Raw genomic sequence first — 22,856 nt, forward strand, 5'->3', positions numbered from 1 at the left:
ACCTCACCAATAATATGGAAATAGGTAGCAGAGTGGATTAAAACTCAGAATTCTATGATATGTTGTTTATAAGAAAAACATCTGAGTCAGGGAGACAAAAGTAGAGTAAAGATAAGGGGTTGGAACAGAATTTATTAGGCTTCAGCTAATGTAAAAAAAAAAGCAAGAGTAGCAAAAATTGATCTTTTAAATAAGAAATAAAAAGAAAATTACATCTTGATAAAAGGTACCTTAGATAATGAAGTAATATCAGTACTAAATATATATGCCAAAAACCTCTAGATTTTTAAAAGAGAAAATAAATGACCTTCAAGACAAACTAGATAGCAAAACCATTCTAATGGGGAACCTCAACCCTTTCAGTTGCATATAAATCAAATGAAAAAACAAACAAGAAAGAAGTGCAATTTTAGAACAGTTAGATTATAGATCTGTGGAGAAAATTCAATGGAATAGAAGGGAATATGCCTTTTTTCCATAGTACAAGGTACCTACAAAAAATTGACCATGTATTGGGGCATAAAAGCTTCACAACTAAATGAGAAGCAGAGAAACAGCAATAATAAATGCATCCTTTTGGGATCACAATGCAATAAAATTATAATCAATTAAGGTCCAAGGAAAGACAACTAAACTTAATTGGAAACTAAATAATATAATTCTAAAAAGCAAATGGTCAAAGAACAAATTAATATACAATATTTTCATTAAAGAGAATGACAATGATGAGATGACATATTAAAATTTATAGGATAAAGCCAAAGAAGTACTTAGGGGAAATTTTATATACCAAAACACTTAAATCAATAAAATAGAGAAAAAGTAGACCAATGAATTGGGCATGCAACTAAAAAAATCTAGAAAAAGAACAAATTAAAAATCTCCAATTCATTACTAAATTGGAAATCTTAAAAATCAAAGGAGAAATTAATAAATTTGAAAGTAAGGGAACCATTGAACTAATAAATATGGCTAGAATTTGATTTTATGAAAAAAACAAATAAAATAGAGCATTGGTTAATTTGATTAACAGAAGAAATAATCAAATTACCATTATCAATAATAAAAAGGATTACTTCACCACCAATTATAAGGAGAAAAAAAACAATCATTAGGAGATATTTTGCCCAAATATATGCAAATAAATCTGACAATCTAAGGGAAATGGTTGAATATTTACAAAAATACCAACTGTTCAGATAAATAAAAGAGAAAAATAGAATACTTAAATAACTCCATCTCAGAAAAAGAAATTGAACAAGCCATCAGTAAACTCCCTAAGAAAAAATCCCTAGGGCCAGATAGATTCATAAGTTAATTCTACCAAATATTAAGAGAATAATTAATATCAATACTATACAAACTATTTGGCAAAATAGGCAAGGAAGGTGTCCTATAAAATTTTTTATGACACAAATATGGTACTGATACCTAAGCCAGGAAGAGCAAAAACACAGAAAGTAATTATAGACCAATTTCATTAATGAATGATATAAAATTTTTAAATAAAATACTAGGAAGGAGACTATTATAATATATCTCAAGTATGATTCACTATGACCACATGGAATTTATACCAGGAATGCAGGGCTATTTTAATAGTGGGAAATATCAGCATAATCGACCATATCAATAACAAAACTAACAGGAATTACATGATTATCTCAAGAGATGCAGAAAAAGCAACACACATTAATATTAGAAACACCAGAAAGTATCAGAATAAATGAAACATTTCTTAAAATGATAAGTAGTATCAATTTAAAACCATCAGCAAGTATTATCTGCAATGAGGACAAGTTAGAAACAACCCTAATAGATCTATGGAGAAGGGAAGAATTTGTGACTGAAGAAGAGATAGAGAGCATTACAAATTTCTCTGATAAAGGTCTAATTTCTAAAATTTGTAGAGATCTCAGTCAAATTTATAAGAATACCAGTCATTCACTAATTGACAAATTATTAAAGGATATGAACAAGCTGTTTTCAAATGAATAAATCGGTTATCAATAATCATATGAAAAAATGTTCTATTGCTCTTAATTAGAGAGATGCAAATTAAAACAACGCTGAGGTACCACCTCATGCCTATCAGATTTACCAACATGATAATAAAGGAAAGTGATAAATTTTGGAAGAGATATGGCAAAATTGGGGCACTAATATATTATTGGGGGAATTGTAAGCTAATCTAACCATTCTGGAAGGTAATTTGAAACTATGTCCAAAGGGCTATAAAACTATGCATAAGCTTTACACCTGTAATACCACTACTCAGTCTGTATCCCAGAGAGATCATAAAAAGGGGAAATGCCTTATTTGGACATAAATGTTCGTGGCAAATCTTTTTGTATTGGCAAAGAATTGGAAATTGATGGGATGTCATCAATTGGGAAATGACCGAACAAATTGTGGCATGTGATCATGATGGAATACTATTGTGCTATATAAGAAATGATGAGCTAGATGTTTTTAAAGACAGCCAAAAAGACCTTCATGAATTGATGCAGAGTGAAGTAAGCAGAACCAGAAGAACACTATACACAGTAATATCAATGTTGTACCATGATTCGCTTATGAAAGACTCAGCTACTCTCATCAATATTCCAGCACAGTTCTGAAGGAGTTATGACAAAGAATGCTATCCACTTCCAATGAAAGAACTGTTGGAGTAAGAATGTAGATCAAGGCACTCTATCTTTAATACAGTTTTATTTAGGGATATTGGTTTATATGAATATTGAGTGAATATATGAATATTCTCTGACAATAATGACCAATACAAAGTATGTTTTGCATGATAATATATGTATAATCCATATCAAATTGCTTACCATCTCTGAGAGGGGGGAAGGAAGAGAAGGAGGGAGACAACTAGGATCCTGTAATTTTGGAAAACATACATTGAAAATTGTTATTACGTGTAATTGGGAAAACAAGATATCTTTCAAAAAAGTAATCAACCTTCACATTGGTGACTACTAGTATTTTGTCCTTCCCTTGGATTTTTGTAACACAACTATTTTGATTTTTAAACATTTTTCTATTGGTGTCTGTCCCCTTTCCTGGATCATCATTCATGCCCTATTTTCTAAGTGTAAGCATTACCCCAAATAATCTTGGAGTCTCTTCCCTCAACACCCTCTTGTTTTAATGATCTCATCACTCCACATCAATTTCATAACCATCTCTATAAAGAACTCCAGTTTTATAGCATTGGTTTGTTGTATTGAATTAGACTAAACCTTTTTGGTTGAAATTACTATGAAACTTGATTATTATATTATATTTTATCAAGGGAAGATAAATGGGTATTTTTATACCTTAATATATGTATTTTCTCCCTTTTAAAAAATTCCTCTGTTTGGAAAACTAAATTAAGTGACAGGAGCTGACAGTACATTTCTTTTCTAGTCTGATTATCTGCACCTTTCTGATCCTAAAGGGCAAAGGAATAGGGTTGCAAACAATCTCTCCTTGGAGATTTTTAAGATCTGAATGATTGCCACGGAAGAAATATGGAGGGAAATGAATACATGGAAGAATAGAATATGATTAAATTTGGTCCTTAAGTCCCATTAGTAGATCATTAGGGATGGGCTACATTACCAAGGCAACCCAACAGGCACTATGATCTCATGTCCATATGTAGGAAACATTTTTATTTAGGTAGAGAGTTTTGTGGTCAGTGTTTCAGGAAAGGAGATTAAGAAACTAGAGGTATGACAGACAAAATATCCAGGCAAGGTCCTTAATCCTATCCCATCTTCCTTCTGCCTTCTAGGGTTGGGGTCAGGGACGGAAGTATGCAAACTTTTTATTTTCTTCTCATTGAATTAGGGTCAGGTGTTGACATGCTAGATATAACACTCGTTACCATTTTTAAGTTGTTTTATTTTTTGGTGATATGGAAAATTGGGCCTAAGTATAGTTAGGAATATTGGAGTTAGTCTTAAGAAGAGAAGAACCAACACTCTTCTTTGAGTTGATTTTCTAGTTTTTTTATTTGACTTTGTTCTAATATTTCAGGTTGCATATCTTCATCTTTCAGTTCCATCTCTTCCAATTTGTTTTCAAGAATGTGCAACTTTTTATTAAATTTTTCCAGTCTTTGTTCTAAGGCATTGGTTCTCTTTTCAAGTTTTTCCCTAAGAACTTTAATTTCACCTCTGATATCATCTTTGAATTCTTTTGTTATATTTTTCAACCGTTCCTGTGCTTGTTCCATTCTCTTCTCTGGGGTCCCATTTAGGTTGGCCAATGACAAATGATTTCCTCCTTGAAATGTATCATCAAATTCTTTTACTTCATAATATCCCTGCATTCTATGAGACATTTTTTTCTGCTTGCTCATTTTTCAATATCTCTGCTTTTGTTCTCTTTTTTTATTCTTGTGGAGTTTTCCTTATGAAGATTCCTTTCCTTTCTATTCTTTGTTGCTGTTCTTTTTTTTTTTTTAATATGGCTCAATTGTTGCTAGTTTGAGGCGATGAATGGGATTAGCAATGATGAATAGGTTAGAGCCGACTTCATAACTTTTCATTGAATCACATTGTCAGAAATCCTGCCCTGTAAGCTCTCCTTGGCTAGGCACTGTATATATAAAAACAAACCCAGAAAATCAAGTCAAGGGACAGTTAGAAATGTATTTAAAATTTAGGACTCCTAGTAAGGTTATTATTTCCTTGTGATAAGTTTAATCTCCCTCCCTTTTAAAAGTTTGCTACTAATTGGTGAAAAGCAATCAGGTAGGTAGAGGCCCAATCATCCTGATTTTTCCCCCTTTCTTTTTTGTTTCGAAGAAAACTGAAGGAACAGGTGGGGTTAATATGCATGCTATGCTATCTTTCCAAAGGAAGAAGATATGTGGGTCAAAATACTATATAAAATAAAAAAATATGTAATCCATACTGAATCTCATTATTCTCAGTTATCTGAGCCAGAGGCTCTCATTCACAGTATCTTATTTAAAAATCCTTTATTTTTATCCTCAATACATGGGAAATTCTCCTTCCTTCCTTCTTTGACCTTTTAAAGTCATTAAGATATCTGTTGAGATTGAGTTTTACATGTTGGCAAAGGCAATCAAGAAGAATAAAGACCACGACCTAAAATCTAACATGGTTAGAAACGTTTTAGGATGCAGGGTTAAATAGGAATGAGGATATAGATAAGATATTGGCAGAAAATAAGGTGTGAGAAACCATGGAGACTTGGAGTTGGAAACATAATTAAGGAAGACTGGGAGAATAGGTTTAAGTGAGGTAGTTTAAAAGATGTTCTGTGAAAGAATGTGTGAGAGAAGGAAGAGCAAGAGAAGGAAAGCACAAGTCTAATGGATAGTCTATGTGAAGCAACATAAAATGTGACATACCTGCATTTGGTTACATACATGTGCATGTACGCATATATGTTAATACAGGTACATGTGTGTCCATGGAGGTCTGAGTTGATCATTTTATCTCATGATCACTTGACAGCATGATGAAGCAGAAAGAGTAGACACAAGGAGGGGGTGGTTTTCTTTCTCTTAACTGGTCTGGGACTTGTTATTTACTATGGAAAAGTCAAGTTACTTAACATTGTTAATACAGTAGGGAAAATATGGGGCCTTGGAGCACAGGAAATTTATTGGGTATAACATCCTTTCCTCTTTCCTCTTTCAAGGATGCCATGGCTATAAGACATAGATGGGTCAAAGGTAATTAGATTACATCGGTCTCTTCCTCGGGACACTTAAGGGAACCAAATAAGAAAAAAAATGACTTGGTTTTTAGATTATCCAATCCATACTTAGTGAAAGTCAAGTCTAGTCTTATTCAAGAGGCAAGAGACTGGTTGTAGCACTAAGGTAGAGTATAGCTATGGAACTGTCAGGTAAATATTGGCCATGGTCATTCCACATCACTGTAGTTCCTGGCCCTGAGTTTGTGTCTATTTAAGACTTATAGAATCTCACATAAGGAATGTCAAAAGCTTTCCAGTCTGACCTAACTGATCAAGCTTCCTTCAATAGCATCCCCAGGAAGTGAAGGTGAGGAATTCACTACATCTCCCTGGACCAAATAATCTTTAAAAGGTAATTTGAAACTCTGGAATTCTAAAATGTTATTATGATTCTTCTAGTCAGTGTCCAGTTTAAAAAATTCCAACCTTCTGGAACTGCCTAGAACTCAGAAGCAAAAGAGTTAGTGTAAAGAAAAACCCTAAAACCTATTTAAAATGCTGGTAACAAAAAACATACAACTAACCCCCGTAAGAGGAGAGGAGAGTCACAACTAATTTTCAAGCTAATTTTCATTTAACTTACCTAAAACACAATGCTTGGATTTATGGCTCAAACTTCGTATCTGCCTAGAATTCTATAACCAGACTGCCAGGAGGCAAGTGGCACAGGATACAGACAATGATCAGAAAGGAAGATGGTGGTAACATAGTCACAACTAATATGGATATAACAAGAGCGCTTTATATGCATTAACTCCTTGAGCCTCATAACAACCCTCTGTGAGGTAGATGAGAAAAGTGAAAGTTAGACAAAGTGGCTTGTGAAATGTGGCTACATGTTTACACAGTTATTAAGCATGAGATGTGAGATTTCAATTCAGTGTTTTCCTAACTCTAAGTTCAGAACAATCACTGAGAAACTCTGAATGATAGTGAGAGCCCAAATACTTTGAGACTTATGAAGTTTGGGTCCAGTTATAAGTTTCAAGATTTCAGTTGGATTTTGATATAATTTGACAAAATTTACATATTTTCGCTGAGGACAATGGGGAAACATGTATCTGGTAGCTAGAAAACTGGAGGGAAGTCTCTAGTGGAGAGGGTGAGGGATGGCAGCAATGTTCCATTTTCTCTTCTGTACTATTTAACATGAAAAAAATTAAAATTTTAAAAATATTTTATAAATGTCAATTCAAGGGTAATATGGATGACATATTTATCAAATTTGTAAACGACACAAAGTTGGGATGGAAAGCTAAATGATCAGATCAGATCAGATCAGATGGCCTGTAATTATTTTTTGACTCGAAAAAGAGCTATTTGAAATAAATGAGGAGTTCGTTGTGCATTTCAATGAAAAAAAATCAGTTTAGCAAGTGCAAAGTATAGAGCCATTATGGGAGTGGAAACACCGAGGAAAAGCAACTGCCTGAATACAGCGGTTGAGGGGACATGACAGAGGAGAGACTCTAAATGAACACTCTAATACAAATATTATCAACATAGCAATGGGTTCAAATCAAGAAAACATGTAATGCCTAGTGGATTTATGCGTCGGCTATGGGGGGTGGGGGGAGGAAAAGAAAATGATCTATGTCTTTAATGAATAATGCTTGGAAATGATAAAATAAAATATAATAATAAAAAAAGAAAAAGAAATTAAAAAAAAAAGTATAGAGCCATGCAGAGATAGCAATTAATACTATTTGGGACCCTCAGTTAACTTGCAAAGTTCAGTATGAATCAACAATGCCAGCTAAATGCCAGATAAATTTGGCTCAGGCAAAGCTCACAAGCTACACTAAAAGAGACTCAGCAAATGAGAGAGAAAGTGGTGCTGCTATTACTCTGCTTCAGAAAAGCTACACTTGGAATATAGTATTTAGGTTGGGCACTATATTTGAAGAAGACATTGCCAAGTTAGAGAATGCTCAAAAAAGGGAGAGCAGGGACATGAGGCACTCATAGTTCGAAGATTGCAAATTCAATGAGCACTGGTACAATTTTGAATGAATTTAGATCAGTGAATGATATTGCTAAAAATTTAGGAAATATACATTGTGGTTGAGCATCAGGCTAAAATTTTCTGGCAGAGAATATTATTGGTGCATATAGGAGTTGGGATTGTGAGATCTAGGTCAGAGTCCATTGCGGTAAAGTGGAAAGAACTATATAGCCCAAAATATTGATAAATCGTACTGTATCCTCAACTGTATCCTCTGACACTCATTTTGTGACCCTAGAAAACTCACTTATCTGTAAAATGGAGGAATTGAAATGACTCTCTTAAGACCTTTCTGGTTCTCAGTTGATGATCCTTTGTGGGTTCCATTTACTAACTGTATGTATGACTTAGGGTGAACCGTTTCACTTCAATTCAATGAAGTGCTTTCAATGTGTAGCTGAGTGCAGGGAGTTCAAAGACAAACCTGAAATAGTTCCTGTCCTCAAGGATGCTGGTTCATATATGTAGCTAAGTTAAAATATATGCAAACTAAAATACAAAGTTACTTTAAAATGTGTACATGTGTTGGAAGAGGATGATGAATCAGGAAAGGTTATAGCAGGATGATGGCACGTACATTGAATTCTGAAACAACCTAGGGATTCCAAGAAATGAATGTTAGGAAGGATTACAAATATAGGAGGATGGGGAAGTCAGCAGGGTCAGGTGCCCCAGAGAGAGCTCAAGGAAGATAAAAACTGAGAAAAGGTCATCAGATTGAGCAATTTGATTTTTTTTTTTTTTTGGTAACTAGTGTGGCTGGTTGAAAGTGCTTCTGTTTCATCATCTATCAAGTGCAGCAACTAGACTAGGATCTCTAAGACCAATTCCAGTTCTAGCAACCTCTGAATGAAATGCTAAGATTTATAATGTCACTAGACAGACTGGAGTTCCTTCTCTGATGAAATGAAAGTTGTATAAGAAGGAAAAATTCCATGACTGTTCTGTTTTCATATATATAAGAGCCATCTACCATGACAGTTCCCTAGCCTCTAATATGTGGCTTGGGTTATTATCATGGTATGCATTCAACTCTTTATTCTTTTAAAAATGTTTACCTCTATTTTAAGTTTAAGCATATGTTTAAGCATAAACATTTATATATAACATGCTATGGACATGTGTGCACATATGAACATATACATAGAACTTAATTTTTACCTACTCTTTCTTGAATTATTAATACACAAGGAGGCCATATTATCATGAGGTATAGGAAGGTTTTCATGCTCATTGAGAGTGGCTTTTCAAAAGTTATATTAGAAACTCAAATATATTATGTTTCCGACATATTTCTTTAATTGAGAAATGGGTTACTGGTGAATAAAATCTATAGAATTGCATTCACAGACAAATAATTGTCCTATTATAATAACAAAAACCTCAACTTAATGTTCTCTAGGCACTAGAACATTACCAATGTGCTAAATCTTTGTCTGTAAGCTTATTAAATTATTGTTTTATAATCTTCTGTGGGCCTATATCCAAATTGAATGTTTTGCCAATATTAATCCCTTACTGATGGTTCTAACAAAGAGTTCTCTTTCAGGGACAGGTCTTGTTCCTTGGGGAAGAAAATAGAGTCAATGATTTACTGATAAGGCCACCCAGTATATACATCATTGCTGTCCCATATATCAATGTCATGGGCAACAGCTTGCTTTACTAAGTGATTCTGCAGTGTCTTCTTGAAGACTATTTTGTTTTGTAATCAGATCAAAGTGCCAACATGAATACTTTTCAGTATTGCATAAATTGTGTGTATCTCAATAGCACTATTATTTTAAAGATGTATTCAAGGATTGATCCCCCCCCAAAATTGTGGTTAAATTTTTTTAATTTCATCTTTCAAAACCTGAATAAACTTGTCTCTTTAGAAAACACCTGATATTAGTTTGCTGATCATTAATGTGAGCTGAAGCTTTGCGAATATTAGAGATGCTTTTTACAGTAAAATTGAGATTTTATGCTTGTTCCTTCTTGGAAGGGTTCAAATGTGCTTTATAACTCTTACTGGCATGCTAGTTGCAGATTTGGTGTTAATTAGCCAAGCTATTTTGTAGATGCTCCCGCCTGTCCGTAGGATGCTATCATATGGCATTAAATATTTTATCCAATCCCTTGAAAATGGATTGGAAAACTAATGAGTGATCGCTTTGTGAAAATTACACAGGGTGAAGAGAAAACCCTAAAGGAACACCGCCTCTTTGATGATGACTGACAGATAATGACATAGCTTTCAGTCTTTGCTTAAAAAAAAAAAAAGGCAGACTTTACTGGGTAGGTAGTATAGTTTCGCATCAGTCGTAAGTTGATACTGGAAATGCCTTTAGGAGGACAAGCAGAAGGACACGTTTTCTTTTGAAATCCAAAAGATGAGGAAAAGTTTGGCAGTTTTTAAAAAATTGATATCCTTCTAAACAAGTTATTGATTTTCTTTTTGGATTTGCAGTCCAGGCGTTCTTGTGAGTAGTCCCATTTTGAAGCGATTCTCCGAAGGAGCATGCTATGCTCTGTACTTAATCTTTCACTAAGGAATCCTACTTGCAGCCTATTTTTTTCTTCAAAGGCTTTGCATTTCTGCATAAAAAGCTTATTAATTATTTGTAGCTGCTTGTCATCGTGTTCTGATAATAGAAGCCTGGTCAAGGATAATAATTACCACTTCACCTTTTTTGGATCATATATATCCACTATTCCTAGTGCAATATTACCCAAAGCATCTCTTCTCTCCCTGTACACAGGACCAAAAGTGCAGGCACATCATTTATTGATAAGACAAAAAGAATGTAATGAAATTATCAATGTTCTTGAATTAATTATGAACATGATTAAGAAAGCTAAAATCTCAGGAGCCAGGATCTCATTACCCATTCAGTCTTAGGGATTGCTTTCATTCAGCTAAGCAAAAAGGCTTTGAGCAGTCCCACAATTGCCTTTCTCTCATTTATTTGTGCTAGAATTAAGGTTTATTTGTTTTCTGTTTTCTCCTTCTTCAGAGATTATTTCTCTTAGTTTATCCATTTAACAAATTGTTTCTTCCTGTATCATAGAAGAATGCCCCTGTAGGGCCTCCATCACTGTCTTCTGGCTACAGACCTCCTCCTTTTGAGGGCATTTTCTCTCCACTCATTTTGCTGGGAGCTCCTAAATATCTCTCAAGGTAAGTCGGAGAATGTAGCCAAAAAGTTCTTCTGGATTTATGTCTGCAGCTATACAACAGTTCTGTCTGAGTCCCATTCAGCTCAGACTCTTAATGACATCATTATTACGCTGTCTGAACTAGGCTAGATTTAACTGGGAGCCCGCTTGGTATTATTACTTACCTTCCTTACTCTGCGAAGGTACTAATAATAGTTGTTTGCGGGGTGACCGGGGCTGGGGGTGGGGAGGAGGAGGAAGGCGAGGAATTGCATCCAAAGTCATGGGGAAATTGAGTTTGGATTTAAATCGGGTTTAGCAGCATAAACAATAAACCAAAGTCCCTTTCGAATGGACATTTTGGAGGCTGGAAATCCTAATAGGTCCATTGCCCTCACTCTGTCAGAGTTGGGTCGGGAAAGAGCGGAAGGGAAGAGGCAAATGCCGTCCCTTGCTTTATTTACAGATTTTGGTAGTGTTTCCGATTTCAAACTGTTCCTCTTTACAAGGCCCTCTGGAATTCCGGGTTATTATAATGTCTAATGCAAAAGGAATATATTGGAATGATGTGGTAGAATGTCAAATGCCTGGTAATTACCTTGGTGAAACCTAGCAAGGAAAATAGATCTTTTTGTCAGATAAACGGAGAGGACTTTTAAGCAGCAAACTTTTCCTAATAAATCATTGATATAAAACACCATTGTTAGATATGATGTTCTCTGTCAGCGTGCATTTTGCAGTCACAAGCATGGTTACACTGCATGGTTTTGGTTAAAAATGTGACTATGGAGCCCATGGTTTTAATATTTGAGACTTAAGCACTGAGGAGATAAGACACAGGAGAACAGTCATAGCTGTAGGTCATTAAACAAATGCTGAATGTGTCCCACCAAAAAAAAAAAAAGAACCTGTTTTTCTTTTAATGGTGATTTTAATAAGAATGCTTCTACTTTCACTAATCTAAACAAATATAAAAATTAAAGTACAAGATGAAATTTGGAGCTCTACACAGTAAATTGATCATAACACACAGTGTGCAAATTTGAAGTCCTAGAGACAACCTTGAAACTTGAAAGTTTTCTGTAAAATTTGAGTAAATCATACAGAATTGAGAATGTCTCTGTAAACCTAGACAGCTACTCTGCAGTAAGTGTGCTTGTATAAATTTGTATGCGTTTCATTAAAAACGATACTGCTTTTATTGCTTATCACCTGTCTGTACCAAGACATTTGAAAATATGTCTATTGCTTAAAGTGGCAGAATGTTCTCAGATACACCCTTTCCTACTAGCTATTTTGGCATTCCTTCATTTGATAAACAAATGGCTATTGATAAATTGGAATGACAGCTAATAGCCATTTTGCTTAGGCCTGAATTTCACATTCACGAAGCTAACCATAATAATTTGAAAATGTTAAAAATGCATAAAGACCTTGAGTCTTGTTTTTATACATCAAACAAGAAGAGTAGTAGAAAGTAATTTTCTCATTTTATGAACTCAAAATGCCAGAGAAAAAAAAGGCTTTTGCTTAAGTAGCATCTCCTTACATTTCATCTCATTCTGAAAAAATGAAAATGTCTCTGAATTCTTTTGATATTTCTTTCACATCTTATCAAAAGAGAAAAAATGAATCCTATCCTATCTTGCATGCTATTGCTACATGAAAGGAGTGAACAGAAATTCTGTGTGGTTTTCTCTAGGGGAAGCCCATTATTATGGTCCTCTAGGTGGTCTTTTTCACTTTAGTCATTGGACATGTTCAGGTGAAACAGTTTAGAGATTGAAATATGCAGTAGACCAGCAGATATATGGGTAGCTGGTGATGGATAGAGGAGGAGGAGGAGGGAGGGAGGAAGGGAGGGAAAAGGCAGAGTGCCTTATTCTCTCTCTGGAAAGTTGATAAAGAGAAAATGGGTTTTTTTCCATTTCAAAAACATAAAAGGTACATTTTCTTTGGCTTATGGCTACTATAATATCCAGATTTTTCTAGAAAGATATTAGGGTTCATTCACTCAGAGAGAATCTGAAAAAACTTGTTTGAATGGAAAGCATTTAATTGTTGATCTTGGTCATCTAGAAATCATGTCTAGTCCTTAAAAGTCACTGGTGTGTGTATCATGATTTATAAATGTTTTCTCCCCTTTATTTTCTTTTTAAAAAGACAATTTTATCTGTAACAAATTAATCATAGGGGGCTTCATAGAACTGAAATAAATTGAAATGAAACCAACACAATAGAAAAGTGACTTGAGAACACATTTCTTGAAATTAGATGTTGCTTTGCTAGAGGAAAAAAGGTATTGCTAAAAGATTAATAAAAATATTATAAATATTGGTTAAGAGAAACCTAACCTTCAATACAGAGCAGTGTCATAACTATATGTTATATAGATTGATTTTTTAAATAAAAACTGAAGCTGTAATAAAAATAAGAATATTACAGGATTTTTAAAGTTTCTGATGGGGTTCTAATTACACAATTCCCCTAATAACTGCTTTGGCAATCTGCTCTGGGAAAGAATAAGGACTATCTAAAAGCCACACACACACATACATACACACACACATATTAAATTAACATCCATCAAAGCTAGCTGATAGATTGCTTTTGTTTTTAAATCAAAATAAAGGTAATTGGCATGTAATATAGATATATTTAATTGATATAGACATAAAAAACCAATAGTAATTTCAAAATAACATTAAACATTAACACATGATTTATGTTGTTAATAGTTATGATAAATTCCTGACTAAGGAAACTACCAAATGATATGTAAGAGATAAGTATTGGTATATCATATGTATTTGTTTCTATATATTTACATGCATGTTTAATATATATTTATGGCATATGCATTCACATTATATGCATTGTATACAATATATGCTCACTGAATTTGATTGAATTTCTAGTCCAGTGCTCTTTCCACAAAAATTACTGCCATATTATGCACTTATACAGTCACGTACACAGACACATGATTTAGGAAGAATGGTGTGGAAAGGAAATCTGGAGACCCAGGTTCTAGTTCTGCCACTCTCTACTTGTGGGACCTTGAATAAATAACTGTACTGAGTTAAGGGGATAGTAGAATTAAATTAAATGATTCTCAAGATCACATCCAACTCTAAAATTCTGTTAGCCCCATTTTCCAAGGCAGATTTCTCCCATTTCTCTGTCCTATTTCTCACTCCCTTTCTTTCTCCCCCTTTCCCCTCTCTGCTTCTCTATCTGTAGCTGTCTTTTCTTTTCTCTTCTCTTTTCTCTCTCTGTCTCTCTCACTCTATGTATAAATAAGAAACATGCATAGTATGGGTATAATATAGATGTATATATGTTGATTGGGTATGTCATTTGAATGACTGCTTTCATCTTTCTACTTAGAAATAAGAGAAGTATATCTTTGGGATTCATTTGTCCAAATGTTAAAGCTATCCAGGAACACTCTTCATTCAGAACAGGTAGAAAGCTCTCTCTCTATCCTCTAACTTTATGGCTTTCTAAAGTATTGATTGTACTTAAACTTGTGTGATCCAGCTCACTTGATTCTGGAAGTTCAGGACTTAATTTACCCCCAGCCATTTAAGTTTATGCTGACCTGTCCCTCTAAACAGTGGGGCTTGCATTCTAGCAAATGCTCCTTTAAAAAAATTCCCTGAGTGTAGAAAGAGCGAATTATTTCATCCTTGCATTTCTCAAAGCAAGTTGTTGGGTCTTTGCAGATTGCTAATAGGCTCATTAAGCTCCTGCTATGTATGAACGCTGAACTGATCACCCTAACTAAAATTAGCTTTTTCTTTTGGTCAGGAGCCCAAGTTTCCCTACTTTGGGGGGGGGGCAGCTGTATTCCACTCAAATGCAATTTCCCTGATGGTATTAAAAAGAACAAAACAACAACAACAACTCCATTTGGTGTGTTTGGCATTCGGGGCATTTCTGTCCATGGATGTCATAGCATAATACACTGAAAGCTGATGATGCTGGGTGTGGGGTTGGCACATCTATGCAAAAGGGTCCATTTTACTCTGAATGGGTTAAGCAGAACTACCTGCTTTAGATTGATTTAAATCAGTAATGGATCTTCTCATAAAGCTGCTGTTACTAGATATTACATTGCTATCTCAGTCCTTTGATAGCACAGATAAGAAGTGCTTACCACAGAGGAGGCTCCTAAAGGACAGATATTGTTTCCCATACCTCAGGGAGTAAAAAGCCATACTGCTGGTTCAGGAACTTTTACTAACAGCAAGTAAATTCAGGCCTTATCAAGTTACAGCACAAACTGCACTCATGTTTTATTATTCTCATTAGAGATTTAAGGACTAATTCCAGTTGTTAGCGCTTAGCAGTTTAATGTTTTCCATAGATAAGAATTAAGATTCTTCTGGGGGATTTTTTTATTTGCTAAAGCTTGCAAAATATAATGTGATAATGCACTTACTTTGATGTAATGCAGGAGGATTTCTAAATGTCCTAAATGTTTTTAAGGCATAGATTTTTAAAATTTAAACTTAATGACTGAATTTTTCCAAGTCGAAAAGACACTCATTTCACCAACATGGCTTTGTTGAAGGGAGCGGGATAGGGAACCAAAATCAGATTCCCCTCTGGAAATATTAAAGAAGACTCTGCACTTGAATCTTCCCTACCTGATCCCTGGTTAGTTCTGAAATCAGAGAAACTAAATCAAAGTGAATTCTGTTACTCTAGACAAAGTGTGAAGTTTGATTCCAAATGAAGCATTGAATTAGACCCGTTTTGCAAGCACAAATTATATTAAAAATGTTTTCTTGAAGTGAAACTTCAAAAGGGTTTTTTATGATTTTGAGAATCAAGAATCTAAAGTGGAAACATCATAAGTGTTGAGTTCATGATATTGAGATTTTACAAAGGGATTCCAGATTTTGAACTTAAGCATGAAAGTGTGAGTAGTATTTTGTCCTCTTGACCTAACATGGCAAATTTGTGGCAAAACATGAAGCAAACCTTTACTGAATGGGCAGAGATGGATACATCATGATGTGTATCATTAGAAGGAATACCTACATTGATGAGATCATAGGATCCATTGGAGCATTGAGTCAGGACTCTACATCCCTAATTTGGTCTTTGGGAGTGGAGAGGGGTTCTGTATGCCTGTCATATTTTACCTCTTTAAACTTAAAATCATAGATTCAGAAATAGAAGGGACCTCAGAGATCATCTAGTCCAACCCCATTACAGTTGAGGAAATTGCACAAGTTCCAGAGGGTGAAATAACTTGCTTGCTAAAGGTTACCCAGGTAAACATGGAAGGGCTTGAACTTGAAAGCATGTCCTCTTCTCAGTCCAGCATCATATTGCCCATCTAAAAGAGAGAAAACTTATCTGAACAAATGATATCCATTTTGAAAAACTTAATACTAGGGGTCTCAAGAGAACATTTAAGTGTTATAATTAAACTTAATGGTTGCTGGTTTAACTTTGTTTCTATCAGGAAGTATCTTCTGCCAGTCAATAGAAAACCCTGTAAAGTCCTTGAATATAGGGACTGTTTGGTCTTTGATTTCAAATACCTAATACTTGGTACATTGAAGTTGCTAAATAAATGCTTATTAAACATTCATTATTTTTCAAGTGTATCCATTCCCCTCCCTGATCTTAGCTATAATTTGTATTTGTAGATTTTGGGTATGGTCAGAGATGATTATGTTTCAATGGTGTGATCTATAAATAGAAACTTGCAAAGTAATAACATACATAGATGAATAGATAGATAGATAGCCAGATGGACAGGCAGAAAGAAAATATAAATAGATAGAGAGAGAGATAGTAACAGATAGATAGATGGATAGAGATAGATAGATGGAAAGATGGACAGACAGAAAGAATATAGAGAGATAGTAACATAGATAGATACATAGATAGAAAGATAGATGGAAAGACAGAAAGATAGATACATACATAGATACACATAGATACATAGATAGAGACATAGACAGGTATGTCTCTATCCATCGATCTCTGGAATAATGTTATTCTAATGAAACTGTGATTGTCTGACACTTTGGCATCCTGTTTTTGGAAGAGTATTTTCCTGGGATATGGTAGTCTTATCAGGAAAGGTATTTATCTGAATAACTCCACAATTCCCTAAGAATATCTGCTACAGAAGGTTATTTCCAAATTTTAAAACAACAGCAACAAAAACAACCACCTCATGGCTGGGGAGGTTGATCCATTTAAAAAAAAAAAAAGCTCCTCACTCAGACTTCCTGCTCTGAGAATTTCTTGTTTCGTGGCAAACAGTGCTGTTCCTGTTAGAGGCTGGGGTTGTTTCTTCCCTTTAGTCAGTGATGCTGTCTTTGCCAGAAAAAAACGGAACATGCTTGTTCCAGTTACATTATTGGGTGTAATCCTCCCTTATACAGGAAATAAATTTATTATGAAGAACTCCCACTAGAAACCTTGGAAAACTTACACAGAGCTGTGTGGTGTCCAAAATGCTGTTCAGTAGGTTTTCCAAAGCACCCAGGTAACAGCTGGTGCAGGCCATGTGCCAGCCCTGACAGCCCATATGCTCTCTTTAGTGCTGTAATTATCTCAACACAAAACTCTGATAACCCAGTCTACTGGGTCCAGTTTCACTAGGTTAAATTGACTCAGTGGCTTTGTTAGTAAGTTCCTTTGGCACAGTAAGGACTTCATCAAGAATTTAAGTATTGAGGGCTGGGTCTAAAAAACCAATATGACTGCGACTTTCAAGACAGGTGTCTTATTAACCCTAAGAGAGTGTAGGTTGTAGTTCATTATAGTGGCACCCAGCAACACTGCTCTAGTTAAAGGTCTGTCTTTGTTTCCTCCACACACCATGCTTAGGGGACAGGAGACTAGGTGAGGGGAGGTGATAACTCATTCGATTTTAATAATTGACTTTGAGCTATATCTTGGTGTGTGAAGCCAGGATCATGTGAGGTTCTCTTCTGCATGTGGGGGTGGGGGGGCTTCCAGGCTGAGTATCATGAGAAAAGGGATGGGGGAGGGGAGAGAATGAAAACGGGAACTGGATCCAGATTAAGCCTGTCTTTATTAATCATGGAGTTGGGATCCATGAATTTATTTATAATTTTTTTATTTAAAAAACCCTACATTTTAATATAATTATCTTAGTAATCCTATATGTCTTATTTCATTCATTTTACAACAACTCAGGAGTCAATCTCCAAATGAATCCAAGACACAAAAAGGTTAAGAGCCCTGAGTTAAAGATAATTTTCCTCCTTTGTCTGATACTTCTTACTCTGGGACTGGGGGGGGGGGAAGATGTTAAAACAAAAGGACATTTAAATTAGCACTTTGGAGGTTTGGGGCTCATAACTGTGAATGTACTTTTGCCTTCTTATTATCTTCTTTTTTCCTCTTTAGAGAAAGGTAAAATTTTAAAGTACCAGCTGCAGCAATACTAAAGGCAGACCTTCCCATAAATTTATTAGTATTGACTTAAAAGAAAAGAGCAAAACTTTTTTTTACATGGTAGATTTGCAGAGTTTAGCCCTAGTTGGGAGAAATTATGTGAAGGTCAAATTTGGATCTGTCACCTCAGCTCCTTGACTACTATTTTTAAGTGCAGAAGCATCTGGAAGTAGGATAGCTAGTCTATCCACAAGCCAAGGCTTAACCTCCTCTCACCTCTTGGTAACCCACAGATGGCCAATAGGGCTCTTTTGTAAGGTTTTGAAACTCAGTAAGGAGTTCCTGAATTTCCTAAAGAGGATTTTGTCCCCCCTCTTTATGTTTAGCAGAGGTTGAAACCAGTTACATTGTTCAGCCACTGCTCTGCTGGCTATTTTTAATATGGCTCTATAAAAAGGTAGGGTGTAATTTCAGATGTTAATGACAATTAGAATTGCCAAAGAAAATTGGAAGTTCCTTGAGGGCAGGGAACCATGATTTATCATTCTTTTACATCAGTCACAGAATTTTGAATAGCTCCAGTACTTTAAAATATTTAGCAAATGAAATTATTGAATGTCAAATTATATCGTTTCCCACTCTGTTGGTCTGGGACTGATCCAACCTTGGGAATGAGTCTTAGCCAAGGCTTACTTAGGTCTTCTGCTTCACTTGAAAGTGGATGGATAGTCCTAACTATTTTGAACTGCTACTAGTTCATTAAGATCAGTCTTCATTAGCTGTGTGCCACTCAAAGTTTTGAGACCTAGAGATTGGCATACGACCAGATATATTTTCTTCCATATTGGACATCAGAGTAAAATCAGCTTACCAGTACTGTATTAAAATTTCAATTTAATAAAGTAAATTTGGCAACAGAGAGCTTTCATGGAATGCTAGACCCTCTAATTCATAAAAACCAACACACGAACCTTTGTTATTTAGTTTTCATCTACAGGTAGTTATACTTCTAAAGTCATTATTTATATGTTGTCAGGAGTACTCACCAAATTTATTGACTTGTACATTATTCTTTGCAAATAAGTTCTGGCTGCTCTCTGCATATTATAATTAAAACGACAGGGACTTTAATCATTTATGAAATTTTAAACTACATACTGAATATAAATGTATCATTCAATGTGATAGAATGAATTAAATTCATCACTGTCAAATAACTGTATAAAAGATGAAATATCTCTCATCCCACATCATTAACTTATAAAAAAAGCCAGTTTTGCAAGTATTGTAATATGCAGCACTTTTTATGGCTTTTGGGGGACACTTTGAAAATAGATGTATTTTAAATAGGACTTGCTTTGAAGCTTATCTCTACAGAACATAATTTGTATTTAGGATTCAGGGATGACTCTTCTCTGTGTAAAGAGTGGAGAATTGGATCCCTTTCACAGGAACACCAAAGCATTTTTTTATGTTAGCAACAATATTGTATATGTCTATGTAGATAAAAATAACCAGATATAGATATCTATATTTATGCAAATTGTAGAGTTGAACTAAATCAGATTTAAATAAAAATCCTTTCTGTGCATAGATTATTTTTCTTCCTTTCTTATGGAGAAGATCACTATACAGGAGGCAGGATGGGTCTCAGCTATATACATCAAGCAAATATCTGGGTGAAATTTTATCAGCTTTTAACTTCTGTGCCCATGTAGACACAATCTCACTGACCACATCTCAAAGACCAAAGCAAAACAGAACATGGAAACCAGGAAACAGATAATCATTTTGTTCCAGTTGAAGAGAGAAGGGGATGACATTTTCTGTTTAGAGGTTTTCTGCTTAGATTTCCCCTTCTAGAATGTATCCAGCTGGAGTATTTAATATTTGAACTATTTTTTTAAATGACGAGAACACTTTCTTTTCTCTTTCTCCATATATGCATGTACACATTGTACATGTATAAATACACATGCACATATATTCCATGTTTATATATCTATCCCATATAAGCTTTCTGTGACTTTTGGACTTTTGTTATGATTAAAGAAAGGTTTTTAAATGGTACCACTATTTAATCCATGCTCTTAACTACATCCTTCTTTCTGTGGATTCCTCTCCATTTCTCTGTAGGGCTACCAACATCACCCAAACCTGAAATATGCATGGCCTTCCAAACACTAATTTTCCCAGGTGTCTTTAGTTAATTCTCATGATTGAAAAAATGAATAGATTAATTAGGATGCTTAACAAAATTTCTTCCCCTTGTTTGAATTCTTATAGCCCAATCTCAGATGCAATTTTCCAATGAATTGCAGTGGAAGCATGACACAAGAAGAAAAATGAAGACTGTTATGGTGTACTGGGATTTACAGGGCTCCTTCATAAATTGTGTTTCAATTAAAAACATAAAGAAAGTCTCAAGCCTATTTAGGATATGTTAACTTGGGAGCAGAATCTATTGTGATACATTACTCTTCATAAATGATCAAAGTGATCTTTGATCATATCATTTCATGCTGTCAGAGTTTTAGACTGTACATTTTTGGTATGTGGATCTGGGGAGTATTAAATTCCTCTCACACTGAGTCATGTTATGTCACATGTTGCTCATGTCACATAATACCAAAAATCAATACTTTTTAGAACTTGATATATTAAAATGTTAGCTACATGGTATCAGACTCCCCCAAAGTTATTTGATCATGTACCTCTGAGAAGTACTTCTCTTTTGGAGGGGAAAAGGGTAGAGATATTAAACTGAGGAACAAAAAGTAGAGAAAAAATATTTTTAAGACTTCAATCTCCCCAGCTAATCCTTTACTAACTTTTCAAAAACTGAGTAATGACTAGAGTCCCTTGTTTTATGTTTGTAGCTTTTAATTATGTCTATTTTAGCAAGCTAAAATGAGAGCAAACTGCAATAGGCGACTGCAGCAATTTTTCTAAAAAGTATAATTATTACGAGAACTATTTTAAGGAAAAAACTTATTGTGAAAACCTCTTATGCTATCACATATAATATATCTTTCTTTGCCACATTCAGGATAATATTAAAGTTTTTTTTTCTTTCCATGCAGTGTACATACATTACAAGATGGTACTTTTTTTTGCTGAGATTTTTTAATAAATAAATTCCTAAGTTATCTTGCCTTAAAATTATAAATTACAAATCCTTTCCCCACTTTTATTGGCTTAAAATTGGTCTAATGTGTTAGTCCATTTGAAGACAGAACGATTTACTAAAATGTTGTCGGAAGCTTTCTACTGTTTTCCTGCATGATTATAAGCAGTAATTGTCTGTGACAATAGTTTGGGTCTTAGAGCAAAAAATATGGATCAGGATGCTTGCAATTTCAGGATTTCTTTCTAATAGATTTCTTTATATTGAGAAATCTTATTATCTAGGAAATGGAATTTTATGAAAGTAAAATACAATACAATAGAGCAAAATGAAAATGTTCTTCCTTAAAATCTCCTCTCCATCCTTTTCTCCTGCTTCCCAGAATTGTTTCAAAGCCTAGAAGGTGATACCGTATTCCTTGGTGTGCTGTTTCAAGTCAGAAGCAGCAATATTTAGCACATGCTTGGGCAGCCTTGTTTGAAATCCACGCCTTCCCTCTCTGGTGTTCTGATGTGCCTTTAGGGGATGCTTTCCTGTTTGTAGTTTATTTTCTTTTGTTTAAGGTTTCAGCTACTGCATTGACTAATGATTATATAGCAGTAAACTCTCGTCCCTGCTAAATTCAGAGGTAATGCCTCAAAAGCATTTTTCCCTTGTGTGACATAAAACAATAAAAGAACTAGACAAACCCCTTTTGAGGAAGAATAATCCTTTGTTTAAAGAAAAGAAAAGGCATCTCCTTGACGCCTGGAGGGTGTAGAATTCAAATCAAAGACTTAACTAATTGATTTAAAAAAAACATAAAACAAGATCTAATTCTGAATACTTATCAGGTAGAGTTATCATGGGTTCTGGTAGCTCCTTAGAAGTAACATTATACTGTGACACTTCAATTTTAATATTAGTGTAACTTCTTTGTGACACCAAGTCTACAATATTTATTTAACACATATTTATTGATTGACATCTTTTGCTCTTGGACATAATGTCTAAATAATGAATCTAATTTCTTCAGAACCTTATTACTAGCTTAATTTATCAATAGCATTTTGGTCTAACAGCTTAACATATTTCCCTTCTTTGAAGATAACTATGCATCTCCCCCCATCTACACCCCCTTGCTTTAATTCTTGAAAACAAATTGAAGGAGCAAATTTTGGAAAGTGTGTTTTACAGTTAGTTTGGCTTTAGAAAAATTTAAGGATATCATCTGGTTGACACAATGCATAATCTTAATCTTTGAATTTACCAGCGCCAACTACATTTTTAGGAGAATTTGAACATGCCATTTAATTGTTCTGCCTGCATTTTTTTAATGAGGCTTGTGGTCATGATTCTGAGTGATAAATTCTTCTTGATTTGTCTCCAGTTGTCACTGGCCAAACCTTAGGGAATGGAGGATTAGTTATGGTGGCAAAAGAGCTATTATTTTAAGCTGGATTTTTTTTTTATGTCCAT

General features: G+C 34.6%; 2 long non-coding RNA genes across 2 annotated transcripts in view; one reads left to right on the forward strand and one right to left on the reverse strand.

The window, feature by feature from the left end:
• Positions 1–3,873: 3,873 nt before the first annotated feature.
• On the reverse strand, positions 3,874–6,468 carry LOC103101213 (uncharacterized). Its single transcript, XR_471534.3, has 3 exons — positions 6,311–6,468; positions 5,375–5,556; positions 3,874–4,593 (listed from the first exon to the last, which is right to left on the reverse strand). It is a non-coding gene; the product is annotated as an uncharacterized LOC103101213 (long non-coding RNA).
• Positions 5,551–22,856, forward strand: part of LOC130455926 (uncharacterized) — a 69,499-nt gene continuing 52,193 nt past the window's right edge. Inside the window, exons 1-2 of the long non-coding RNA XR_008914201.1 lie at positions 5,551–6,079; positions 10,786–10,895. This is a non-coding gene — a long non-coding RNA (uncharacterized LOC130455926). The remainder of the gene's footprint in view (positions 6,080–10,785; positions 10,896–22,856) is intronic.

This window comes from Monodelphis domestica, chromosome 8 (genome assembly GCF_027887165.1).
Source record: "Monodelphis domestica isolate mMonDom1 chromosome 8, mMonDom1.pri, whole genome shotgun sequence".
In the NCBI taxonomy this organism is placed as follows: domain Eukaryota; kingdom Metazoa; phylum Chordata; class Mammalia; order Didelphimorphia; family Didelphidae; genus Monodelphis; species Monodelphis domestica.